Here is a 13,523-nt window from a genome sequence, read left to right as displayed (position 1 = left end):
TGGTAAACATCGCACCATTAATGATTCCACCCTACCTAAACTTGAGATCATCCAAAACTCAGCTGCCCGTGTCCTAACTCGCACCAAGACTCGTTCGCCCATCACCCCTGCGCTTGCTGACCTACATTGGCTCCCGGTTAAGCAGCGCCTCGATTTCAAAATTCTCATCCTTGTTTTCAGATCCCTCCATGGCCTCGTCCCTCCCTATCTCTGTAATCGCCTCCAGCCCCACAACCCCCACCCCCGAGATAGCTGCGCTCCTCTAATTCTGACCTCTTGAGCATCCCTGATTATAATTGCTCAACCTTTGGTGGCCGTGCCTTCTGTTGCCTTGGTCCTAAGCTCTGGAATTCCCTGCCTAAACCTCTCCGCCTCGCTACCTCTCTTTCCTCCTTTAAGACGCTCCTTAAAACCTACCTCTTTGGCCAAGCTTTTGGTCACCTGCCCTAATTTATCCTTATGTGGATCGGTGTCAAATATTTTGTAATAAAATACTCCTGTGCAGTGCCTTGGGGCGTTTTACTATGTTAAAGGCGCTATATAAATACAAGTTGTTGTTAAACAGGCTAAGACACCCTTATATACCAATAAAATGCACAAAGCAAAAAAAAGTCATTGGTTAAACATTAAAATGACACGACACTAATACTGAGATCTCGGAGGGTTTCGGGCTGGAGGAGATTAGCGAGATAGGGAAGTGGGTGAGGCCATGGAGGGATCTGAAAACAAGGATGAGAATTTTGAAATCGAGGTGCTGCTTAACCGGGAGCTAATGTAGGTCAGCGAGTACAGGGGTGATGGGCAAACAGGACTAGGTGCGAGTTAGGACACTGGCAGCAGAGTTCTGGATGACCTCAAGTTTACGGAGGGTAGAACTAGAATTGGTTCATAAAGGAAGTGAGATACACTTTTTAGAAAGATGCCTTTGCACAGTTCCTTTGGACAAAAAGCTGAACCCTCCTTTTCCTGGTACACCGTTGCTATCTTGAGATGTATCTTTCAGGATATGATGTTAGAATTCATAAGCTTCCAGTACCCACCAAGCCAGAACTAAAAATCAACAGCCAGAACTAAGATATTTATTCCACGCAACTTCTTTGATGTAAAGCTACTTTTTAAAAAGCAGTCAAGAAAAAATTAATAATCTTCACTCCTCGGTAAACACCAGACTTTTACCTACCAAAATATATTTAATCTGACAAAATGCCGCATATATTAATATCTTAAACCTGCTACCCCACCATCAAAGGGACTGCTGCCCGATTCGTGCAGAGTATCTGTGGTTCACCATTTTGTACTTTATGAAGAGCATTCGACAGGGTAGATGCAGAGAGGATGTTTCCCCTCGTGGGGAAATCTAGAACTCGGGGATCATAGTTTTAGAATAAAGGGTCGCCCTTTTAGAACTGAGGTGAGGAGGAATTTCTTCTCTCAGAGGGTCGTAAATCTGTGGAATTCTCTGCCCCAGAGAGCCGTGGAGGCTGGGTCATTAAATGCATTTAAGGTGGAGATAAGACAGATTTTTGCAAGATAAGGGAGTGAAGGGTTATGGGGAGCGGGCAGGGAAGTGGCTTTGAGCCCAAGGTCAGCCCTGATCTTATTGAACGGCGAAGGAGGTTCGAGGGGCCTATTCCTGCTCCTATTTCTTATGTTCTCTTCTCAACCCTAATTACTCGACAGCATGCAAGACTGTAAAGCTAAAAAGAGAGAAATCCCTCTGTTTGTCAAAGACAGATCCTCAGTTTAACCTCTCGCCTGGAGCCCAGCACCTCTGGCCATGCGGCACTCCCTCAGCATGTCAGGTTAGATTTAAAAATCAAGCCCTGGCGTGGGTCTTCAACTCAAAATCTTCTGACTCGAAAAGCAGGCGTGCTGCCAACTGAGCCAAAGGACTGCACAGATTCCAGTCCCCTTTTGGGACACCTTTGATTTATTTGATTGTCAAAATATGGTCGGCTAATGCTTTGTTGAGAGTGTTTATAATGGCCCAGAAATTCGGGTCTCCACGAGTGAGTACGCATGGGGTACTCTCCTGTTGGCCCAACGAAAGTGCCGGTTTAGTGCATGCACGGGAAACCGGAACTTCCGTTCCCTTAAAGGAAGGGGTTCAGAGGTCGAACGCGTACGCCGGACGGCAGCGTGTGCGCATGGAACTTACGTTTTTTTTGCAGGTTTCTCCGGGAGGGTAAGTCTCCAGGAGTTACACATGTAAAAAGCAGGCGCAAGACCTGCTTTTAACAAGGTAAGTGGTGAATTAATTAAAATTAAAACATTTTTCCACAGGTTTATTATTTTTAAATACTTTAAAGAAAGGTAAGTTCATTTTTAGCCCTGTTAGAAATTGTAATTAATTTTTTCAAAAATTTAAATTATTGTTTAAAATAGTTATTTTATGTAATTTGTTATCTTAAAAAAAGTGATTTAAAAAAAAATGTATTTGAAGTGATGTTTTGGGGCTTATAGTATTTATAGTTTTGACAGGTCTTCCTGTCAATTTTATGAATGGGCATTTCCCTGCTACCATTGGCTCTCCATGGCCCACGTGATCCCAGGGGATGCTTCGAACTAACTGCGCCCCTGGGATCTGCGAGCACTGCGCGCCGGCAGCTGGAGCAGGCCCAGGATCGGAATCCCACGCGGGCCCACAGCTCAACGGCCGGCGCGCTAGGTAAGTGCAGGTCGGAGGCTTGTACCCGCGGGAAGCCCCCGACCCGAATTTCTGGGCCAATGTTGCTTTTGTTTCCTTTTTTTCCCCCAAGAGAGAAAGTGAAGCGACTGATGTGACAATTAAGAGAAAGCTTCCCCCTCAGTTACTGCAATGACTGATTGGCATAGACAACCCTCACTGGGTCAAACTCGAGCCTCTTTCTATCCAATCATTCCAGTCGCCCAGCTTAAGCAGGGCCAACCCATCGTTGCTTGGGCCGAGCCTACAGGAGTAGAGCTTCCGTTTCGGGCGCAACCAGGAAACTGGGCGCAAACTGCGCTGGTTAGGTTACAGTTCGAGTTTCCGCTAAAAATGCATTCGCATAATCGCAAACGTAAAATCTTCCGTGAACCGGCGTAATCGGTCAGCACCACAGAATGCAATCGTTCATTTGCATTAAAAAAAAAATCACTGATATTATTAAAAGTGGTTAAAGTGACTTTTCAGTCTTGACAAAGGGTTTCGACCCGAAACGTTGACTCTATTTCTCTCTCCACGGATGTCGCCTGGCCTGCTGAGTTTTTCCAGCATTTTCTATTGTTATTTTTGTTAAAAGTGGTAACCTGGTGCTGTTTTAACGATACAAGCTGAAAATGCATTGATCACAAAAAAAAAGCATAAATTAAATCATTTTTAACATGGAAGAACGTGACTACTAACGCCTGTGCGCCAAAGAAAACCAAGCCTAATCCCTCCTGTTTATGACATGCAAACCAAGGGTGTTGGCAGGTATACAAAGCGTGAATTTTTATTCTGAGAGGACATTGGCCTGTGCGTCTAGTCCACATCCTGCGGTCAGTCACAAACCCCGCCCCCCCACCCCTCCCCATCTAAAAGATCGGAGCACCAAAAGGGAGCATGCAATCGCCTCCAGCAATCCCAACGGCACATCCAGTCACCAAACCAGCAGCTGATTGATCCGCTGGTTTATTTGCCAGCTCCCAGTCACCCCCCACTCCCACCGTCATCCGGCTGGCAAAAAAAATGAAGATCTTTATGTTGACATGAGAATCTAGCAGCAGTGGAACCTGAACAGAAAACGGACTTGATTCTTCATAGGACTCATGTAAGTGGGTGCTAACGTAAGAAAACTACTAGGCACTTGGTCTAAGCGTTAAACAAAGCTTTAATCAACTGTTTTACAACATGGAGGTCTAGTTGTGCCCTTCACTAGTTCCTGTTAAGAATGTCCTGCGCAAGCTGGGCCCGTGCCCGAGTATTTATACTCTCCCTGGACAGCACCACCCGCAGGCCGCTCAGTATTATTTCATAAGTCTTTATTTCATGAATGACTGATTCATGTCACTGGCCATCAATAAATAACGCAAGAGTAACAAATCGACAATCTAGGAGGAGCCTTTCTAATCAGGTCTGTCAACTGTCAGCCGTGGCTCAGCTGATGAACCCACAACCTTCTGACTCAGAGGTGAGGGGACTAAGTCCCCACTCCATGAAACCTGAGCAAATAAATCCAGGCTGACAGTCCCAATGCAGTGCTGAGGGAGTGCTGCACTGTCAGAGGTGCCGTCTTTTGGATGAGATGTTAAACCGAGGCCCCGTCTGCTCTCTCAGGTGGGCGCAAAAGATCCCACGGGCACTATTTCGAAGAAGATCAAGGGAGTTATCCCTGGTGTCCTGGGGGCCAATATTTATCCCTCAATCAACACCACAAAAAACAGATGATCTGGTCATTATCACATTGCTGTTTGTGGGAGCTTGCTGTGTGCAAATTGGCTGCCGCGTTTCCCACATTACAACAGTGACTACACTTCAAAAAGTACTTCATTGGCTGTAAAGCACTTTGGGACGTCCGGTGGTCATGAAAGGCGCTATAGAAATGCAAGTTTTTCCTTTTTTTCAGATTGGAACTATTCAGTTTACATGATATAAACGTGACTAGCCCCTGTAGAAGGGTCGATCTGGCAATGAGTGAGGGGGGAGAAAAGAGAAGGGAAAAGAGGAGACAAGAATGGGCTGACTAGTGTACATCCACTAATCTAGCTAGCACATGCAATATTGCACACTAAATAACATAAAATAAATACAAAACAAATAATACTCTACTGCGAAGCTTACCACTGTAAGCCTCGATTAGTGATAGACGGATACCCAGCAGGTATTCCATGTATTAGTCATAGATCTTTACCGCCAGCACAGTATCGCAGCGAAGGCACTTGCAATTGTGCCCTCCAGGTACCGACACCACACTATTTCCCAATGTTACGGAAGGAAGAATGCACGCACACCAGAGGGTACAAAAATAAAACATGCAGCAAGCCAGCCGACTTAATGCTGGCATCGCTCAGCGGGTCAGGCAACATCTGTGGAGAGAGAAATACCGAGCTAACGTTTCAGGTCGGTGACCTTTCATCAGAACGATCACCCACCTGGAACGTCAACTCCGTTTCTCTCTCTCTCTCTTCACCAATGCTGCCTGACCTGCTGAGTGTTTTCAGCCTATTATTTTACTTTTCGATTATCCGCTGTATTTTTGCTTTTGTTCCAGCAGATTGTGCAAGCAGCCCATCACTGCGGTATGCACAGCTCAAACATAGCACTATTTTATCTAACGGCAGGATTCGACATGAGTGGCACAGGGGAGATGCCCACACCCAAGTGGCACTTTGGATTTTTTATCTGTATAATACCTGTCATCTTTCTGTTCCAGATTGTTTTAGCATCTCACTTTCAATGTACAGGCAAGTAGGTTTTGTATACCGAGAGCCAGCCATGGCTCAGTGGGCAGCACTCCTTGCCCCTGAGTCAGAAGGTTGTGGGTTCAAGTCCCACTCCAGAGACCTGAGCACAAAGAAATCTAGGCTAACACTCCTAGTGCAGTGCTGAGGGAGTGCTGCACTGTCGGAGGTGCTGTCTTTTGGATGAGATGTTAAACCGAGGCCCCGTCTGCCCCCTCAGGTGGACTTAAAAAAATCCCATGTCACTATTTCGAAGAAGAGCAGGGGAGGTGCCTTTGGCCAATATTTATCCCTCAATCAACATCACTAAAAACAGATTGAAATTCGGGTCTCCACAGGTGAGTACGGAGTACTCACCCGTAGGCCCAGTGGAAGTGCCGGTTTCCTGCATGCACTGCGCATGCGCGGGAAACCGGCACTTCCGTTCTCCTGAAAGGAGGGGTTAAGAGGTCGAACGCGTGTGCAGTAGAGGCCGCGCGTGCGCATCGAACTTCGGTTTTTTTTCCAGGTTTTCCCGGGAGAGTAAGCCTGCAGAATTTAGAAATGTAAAAACCAGGCATAAGGCCTGCTTTTTACAAGGTAAGCGGTGAATTAATTAAAATTAAAACATTTTTTCCACAGGTGTATTATTTTTAAATACTTTAAAGCAAGTTTATTTTTAGCCCCATTAGAAAATAAAATTATTTTTTTCAAAAATTTAAATTATTGTTTAAAATAGTTATTTCATGTAATTTATAGTTTATTTAAAAAATGTGATTTAAAAAAAAATGTATTTGAAGATTTAGTGCTGCTTTGGGGCCGTAGTATTTATAAGTCTTGACAGCTCTTCTTGTCAGACTTATGAATGGAGCATTCCCTGCTCCGATTGGCTCCCCGTGGCCCACGTGATCCCAGGGGACGCATCGAACTAACTACGCCCCTGGGATACGCAAGCACTGCGCACCGGCAGCTGGACCAGGCCCCAGATCGGAATTCCACGGGGGCCCACAGCTCAACGGCCGGCGCGCAAGGTAAGTGCAGATTGGGGGCTTGCATCCGTGGAAAGCCCCCGACTCGAATTTCTGGGCCATTATCTGGTCATTATCACATTGCTGTTTGTGGGAGCTTGCTGTGCGCAAATTGGCTGCCGCGTTTCCCACATTACAACAGTGACTACACTTCAAAAAGTACTTCATTGGCTGTAAAGTGCTTTGGGGCGTCCGGTGGTCGTGAAAGGTGCTATATAAATGCAAGACTTTCCTTCCTTTTTCCAAAGTGTCCATTTGTGTCACCTAAATTGAATTTTTTGACGAGGTAACAGAGAGGGTTGATGTGGCGTACATGGACTTCCAAAAGGCATTCAACAAAGTGCCTCATAATAGGCTTGCCAGCAAAGTTGAAGCCCATGGAATAAAAGGTACCTTGGCAACATGGATACGGAATTGGCTAAGTGACAGGAAACAGAGAGTAGTGGTGAACGGTTGTTTTTCAGACTGGAGTAACTTATACAGTGGTGTTCCCCAGGGGTCGGTACTAGAACCATTGCTTTTCTTGATATATATTAATGATTTGGACTTAGGTGTACAGGGCACTATTTCAAAATTTGCGGATGACACAAAACTTGGAAGTATAGTGAACAGTGAGGAGGATAGTGATAGACTTCAAGAGGACAGAGACAGGCTGGTGGAATGGGCGGACATGTGGCAGATGAAGTTTAACGCAGAAAAGTGCGAAGTGGTATATTTTGGTAGGAAGAACGAGGAGAGGCAATATAAACTAAAGGGTACAATCCTAAAGAGGGTTCATGAACAGAGAGACCTGGGGGTATGTGTGCACAAATCGTTGAAGGTGACAAAGCAGGTTGAGAAAGCAGTTAAAAAAGCATACGGGATACTGGGCTTCATAAATAGAGGCATACAGTACAAAAGCAAGGAAGTTATGATGAACTGTAGCGGTTCATGTAGATCGCCACTAAATAAGAGAGTTTGACTTCGACGAACTATTAACAAGTTGTTTATTTACAGGAACAGACTAATTACATCAGGTAAGATGGCAGGTAAGATGGCTGACTGTAGGAGCACCGTGGTATAGGTCTTGTCCCAGCGGGGACTCCACGAGGACTGAGTTCGCAGTCCTGTGGAGAGCGTGATGACGTCATCGCGTTTCTATTGTGACGTCATCACATTGTTCGCGTTTCCCGCGTTTAGGGCCTCACGTGATGCGCGTCGTTGCGTCGCTGGCCGTTGAGGCCGAAGTCGCGAGCGCGGGAGCTGGAGGCCAGGCTGAGCCGGTGCTTGCCATGGGAGCGGAAGATCGAGTCGCTCCCGTCGGCTGTCCGATGCGGCCGAAGTCGCGAGGCCGGGCTGTGCTGGTGGCCGTCCTGGAAGGCCAAGTCGGGCCGGCGGCCGCCACACGTACGTCACGTGGTACGCGACATCAGCGCGCTAGGGCACGTCTTAAAAGGGGCAATGGCCCAAACAGATAAGTTATACATACAGTAAGGTAAGTTAAAGGGAATTATGTATCTCAATGTAAGGGACAACCGGTGGTACCGCCACAGAACCTTCTTAAAACACTGGTTCGGTCACAACTGGAGTATTGTGTCCAATTCTGGGCACCGCACTTTATGAAGGATGTGAAGGCCCTTAGAGAGGGTGCAGAAAAGATTTGCAAGAATGGTTTCAGGGATGAGGGGCCTCAGTTACGTGGACAGACTGGAGAAGCTGGGGTTGTTCTCCTTAGAGTAGAGATGATTGAGAGGAGATTTGATAGAGGTGTTCAAAATCATGAGGGGTCTGGGCAGATAGAGAGAAACTGTTCCCATTGGCAGAAGGGTCGAGAACCAGAGGACACAGATTTAAGGTGATTGGCAGAAGATCCAAAGGTGACATGAGGAAAAACTTGTTTACGCAGCGAGTGGTTGGGATCTGGAATGCACTGCCTGAAAGGGTGGTGGAGGCAGATTCAATCGTGGCTTAAAAAGGGAATTACAGGAAACTTTGTGCTATCCGGCACCGACGGGACCAAGCTGCTGCCGTTCCCTCAAAACTGCCGTACACTCCAGAGCTAATGTTGAAACATACGGAGATTTTCATCTCCGTATGAATCAACAAACCCTGTTGCTTAGCAACAGCCTCTAAACAGCTGGCAAGCGTCTCTGTAGCGTCTCTAGCTGAAGCTGTTGCTTAGCTACAGACCTTGCAGAGCTTGACTGTTCAAAAAACGCAAAGAAAAGAAACGAAAAGCATAAAAAATGGCTCCTGATTTTTGCCGGTGGCTCGAGCTTGCCGGACAGTTCACCTCCGGATAACACAAAGTTTCCTGTAGATAAGTACCTGAAGGAAAAACATTGGTGGGGCTACAGGGAAAGGGCAAGGGAGTGGGACGAGCTGAAGTGCTCTTGCAGAGAGCCGGCACGGGCTCGACGGGCCGAATGGCCTCCTCCTGTGCTGTAACCGTTCTATGATTCTATGAAAATGTAGGGCTTTAGAAGTTACACCAACTGGAAGATAGAACAAAAAACTATTGCAGCAATATCATTGAGGGAATTGAAAACTTAATACCTCCACCGCTAAGATTGCTATGTACAGTAAATATTACAACAACAATTTGCAGGAGCGTTATTAAACAAAATCTGACACCGACTCACATAAGGAGATATTACGGCAGATGACCAAATGCTTGGTCAAAGAGGTAGGTTTCTAGTACTGTCTTAAAGGAGGAGAGAGAGGTAGAGGGGCGGAGAGGTTTAGGGAGGGAATTCCAGAGCTTAGAGCCCAGGCAGCTGAAGGCACGGCCACCAATGGTGGAGCGATTAAAATAGTGGATGGGCAGAATTGGAAAAGAGCAGAGATCTCCGGGGGGGGGGGGAGGTGTTGTTGGACGGGAGCAGGCTACAGAGAGAGGGAAGAGCGAGGCCATGGTGGGATTTGAAAACAAGGATGAGAATCAACCAGGAACAAGGCACTTAATCACAGAATCACAGAAACCCCACAATGCAGATAGAGGCCATTTCGGCCCATCGAGCCTGCACCGACACATATCCCACCCGATCCCCGTAACCCCTACACCAACACATATCCCACCCTATCCCCGTAACCCCACGTATTTAATCCCCCTAACACTAAGGGTCAATTTATCATAGTCAATCATCCTAACCCGCACATCTTTGGACTGTGGGAGGAAACCAGAGTACCCGGAGGAAACCCACGCAAACACGGGGAGAATGTGCAAACTCCACACAGACAGTCACCCGAGGCCGGATTCGAACCCAGGTCCCTGGCGCTGTGAGGCAACAGTGCTAACCACTATGCCACCGTGCTGCCTTAATTAATAAATTAAGCAGGATTGGTGTGGGGCGGGGGAGGGAAGAGGGACATGGAGATTATGGATCTCCGTTCAAGAGCCACTTAACCGGACCCTTCATCAAATAAGAACACACCCAATTATCCCTCTTGTTGGCGATTGACAGGCACGGAGTTGTAACATTATCACTGTTACTTCTACCAAATGTGCCCTGCTACGGGATCTCCTGTGGTGCTGCCTGCCCATGGTAGGTTGAAATTTGTGCCGATTTATGAGAGTGATAGTGACGGTGAAGTAGGCAGATTGTGACAAAGTGGGCCAATCAGAAGAATGTGAGCGATGTTACAGTGCCACGCATGCATTTAAAATGTGACGCACGCTACACAAGACTTTTATGAAACAAGATAAATAGTGTGCCTCAAGGGAGGTCGCAGTTCAGTAATGGATTGGAAGACCGATAAACAAATGGGTCTCCAGAGCCAAGTTTACATTTGGCATCCTGACAACCATGCCAGACTTGTCCAACAGCACTGGAGGAAGGTAAAAGCATCTTAACTGAGGTACTGGATGATGAAAGTGGTTCTTGCTTGGAACCCTCAACTCCTCTACCATGTTGGCCTTGATTCCCAAACTCAGTGAGTGATGCAACAGGCATCAATCGAAAATCAATCGATTTGAGATCCAAGGTGATTGGCAAAAGCACCAAAGGCGAGATGAGGAAAAACTTTTTTTACGCAGCGAGTGGTTAGGGTCTGGAATGCACCGCCTGAGAGGGTTGGTGGAGGTAGACTCAATCACGGCTTTCAAAAGGGAATTGGATAAGTACCTGAAGGAAAAGAATTTGCAGGGCTACGGGGAAAGGACAGGGGGAGTGGGACTGGCTGAAGCGCTCTTGCAGAGAGCCGGCATGGGCTCGACGGGCCGAATAGCCTCCTTCTGTGCTGTAACCATTCTATGATTCTTCTATGAAGTAGGATTCACAATTGGATTTACAGCTACCCTGACAGTCCAGCATCCTTGAAAAAGTTGACTTGCACCTTGAAGTTTTCCCAATGTTATTGTACTTGTCTGGGGTGGGGGTGCGGGGGTGAGTGGATTCACATCCCATATCTCACTGTAATGGTAATATCGGAATTAAAAAGTCATTGAAACAGCATAGCGCTATGGAAGCGATGAAATTAAATTTGCATTAATTTTAAATTACATCCTTCACATCTCAGTTTTCTCAGAGAAGAGCAAGACAGATCTTTTCCAGCATATTTGTCAAACCTGCGCAGAAGAAAGGAGAACGAGATGGGAGCGGCTGCGAGGGAAGGGCAGATGTGAGGGAGGGTGGGTCAGTAAATCAACTGAGAAGTAAATTATGGCAATTTCGGCTCAGGCTTGTAAATTCTGTGCATCTGCATTCTCTCACATTATCCGTGTTAAAATGGTGATGTACAAGTCTGCCAGCAATTTGTTTTAACCTAACAGTTATTCAATTCCAGGCTAAATGCTCTATCACAGCTGTGCTGTGCATGCAACTCTCAACTCTGATCTCCTCAGGCTCCCCATAAAAAGTTTCCTCCAGGTTGGGGGGAAAAAAGTTTTTTTTTTTTTAAATTACATTTGATTAAATGTAGTCCCCCTCTCCCCAAAATCTCCCAGTTATGAAAATGCAGAGTTAAATATGACAGATCATTCAACCAAGTAAATGTTGCTGTGTGCCTGGCGCTATCTGTAAATCTATTTGTTTTCCCTCAAAAGAAACATTCAATTTGCTCTCTTCTCTCCCTCCCTAAATTATATTCACTTTAACAATCTCATTTTACAAAAGATAACCAGCCTAAGTACCACAGAGAGTGGTTGAGGTGAATAGTATCGATGCATTTAAGGGGCAGTTAGATAAGCAGATGAGGGAGAAGGGAATAGAGGGTTCTGCTGATAGATTTAGATGAGGAAAGGCGGGAGGAGGCTCGACTGGAGCATAAACGCCGGCATGGACTGGTTGGGCCGAATGGCCTGTTTCTGTGCCATATATCCGATGGAATCCTCTGTAAATATTCATCCAGTGTACAACCTAAAGTACAGCTCCAGCAAAGGGCTCCTGGACAAAGCTTTACTGAATACTATAGGCTCATGCTGCCGGATAGCAGCCAACCACTGCTTCAATTAAAGACATCAGTGGCAATGAATAGGAGCAACTGAAAAAAAGAGTTTAATGAATGTTAAGTTTTCCTCTGCCCTTTGCCCTCCATACATTGCAATGATTTTTTTCCAGCAGGAGATTGTATTGGGAAGGAACACAATTGATTCCATTAACATTCAGATTAAGCAGAGTTACTAGCCTGTTGATGGAACCTTAGTCTTGTCTGAACAGACTTCATGCTGTCCTTGAGAAGGTCAGACTGCAGCACTTGTCTTCAGGGCTCCCCAGACTGGTGCAGTGCCCGGGACTGCCAGAAGGAGGCACACTTGGACAGGTTGGAAATGATCAATCAATCCCAAGTTAACAACCCAATTGAAATTGAAACTTTTATGCTTTTATGTGCAGACTCAACGCATCACATTGCCAACACAATTTTTTTTTCCTAAAAAAGTCCCACCGGTGATTTGCACGCCAGCTACAGATGGTAGAGATTGCAAGCTTCGCTTCCAGCCAGAAATGCATTTCAACCCCTTTCCCTAAAGCAGGCTGCTTAAATTTACAGCATTTTACTGTCGTTTTTTTATTGCAGGGATTTCCTCCCCCCCCCCCCCGCGCCCTGGATCTACGACCAGCCAACAAACCCTGACCTACCAGAACTTTGAAACACATCGGCCAGATTTATACGGGCTGTGAAGGGAAGATTCCAGGCATGGCTATCTGGTCGGAGGTGAGGGGAAAAAATGCAATTCTAATATATTTTAAGCATAACTTTTAAAAGAAAAAACAAAAGTTCACTGGAAATTCATTACGAACTTATCTATTCATTAGCATATAGAGATGTGTGCACCGACTGTATATGTGTGTGTTGAAAGTAACTCATTATGTCCAGCAGGTATGCATGGAAGATAATGTTCAACTCCCATGTATATGTTAATCCACCTGTGCACAGCTACTGAACCATGTCATTCAGATACATGTTCGAAAGCATCTCTCCAATGTCCTACCAAGTCACCCACAAGCCCACTTGAAACACAGATATAAAGCAGGCTTTACAGAACTGTCAAATTAGACATAAGAACAGAAAGCTCATTGTGCATTTACTGGAATGACAAGTGTTTTGGGGGAGATGACAATGCACGAAGCCTTAAATATATAAAGGGAGAGCAAAATTGTTTGTTTTACAAGACTGAAGCCGGCAGGGCTACACAACCCCAGCAACGTTTAATAAATCAGCGCTTAAGGACAATTCCACCTTTGCCTTTATTACATTTTAAAGAGTTTCCGCAAGGAAAGTATTGCACTGAAATCTCGGGGTCATTTTAAAGGCGAGGAGTGTTTCAGCTCCAGGGGTCAGGGAATGAATGCCAGCTGGAGACTTCTTGCTAGTCTGCTTGCAAGAACGGTCATTCCGCAAAACGGGAGGATTGAGCAGTGCTGAGGCTGAACGGGAGAAGGTGAAAGGGAGCATGTTTGCAACAGTTCCTTTCGCTCATTCCCATCCGGTAATTGAAAAATCGATGCCGTGTCCCAGCAGTCAGGGGGATACCAGGGAAGGGAAGGGGAGGGGGGTGAAAAATAGACTCACTCTCTCTGTCCACCTTACACAGTTTACAGTCGCTCAACCCCAATTCATTTCCCGAACTGCCAGGGCACTTTCAGCCCCACAGACGCAAAAACAAGGAAAAAAATGTCATTCTCTTTCCGCAGC

General features: G+C 46.1%; 1 protein-coding gene across 2 annotated transcripts in view; it reads right to left on the bottom strand.

Annotated features, from left to right (window-relative positions):
* LOC147097912 (netrin receptor UNC5D-like) overlaps positions 1–13,523 on the bottom strand; it is a 743,147-nt gene that overhangs the window by 728,873 nt on the left and 751 nt on the right. The window lies entirely within an intron of this gene.

Source organism: Somniosus microcephalus, chromosome 30 (assembly GCF_052327205.1).
Source record: "Somniosus microcephalus isolate GS21.2 chromosome 30, FLI_Smic_1.0, whole genome shotgun sequence".
Classification (NCBI taxonomy): domain Eukaryota; kingdom Metazoa; phylum Chordata; class Chondrichthyes; order Squaliformes; family Somniosidae; genus Somniosus; species Somniosus microcephalus.
This window is presented reverse-complemented; position numbering and strand designations above follow the sequence as displayed.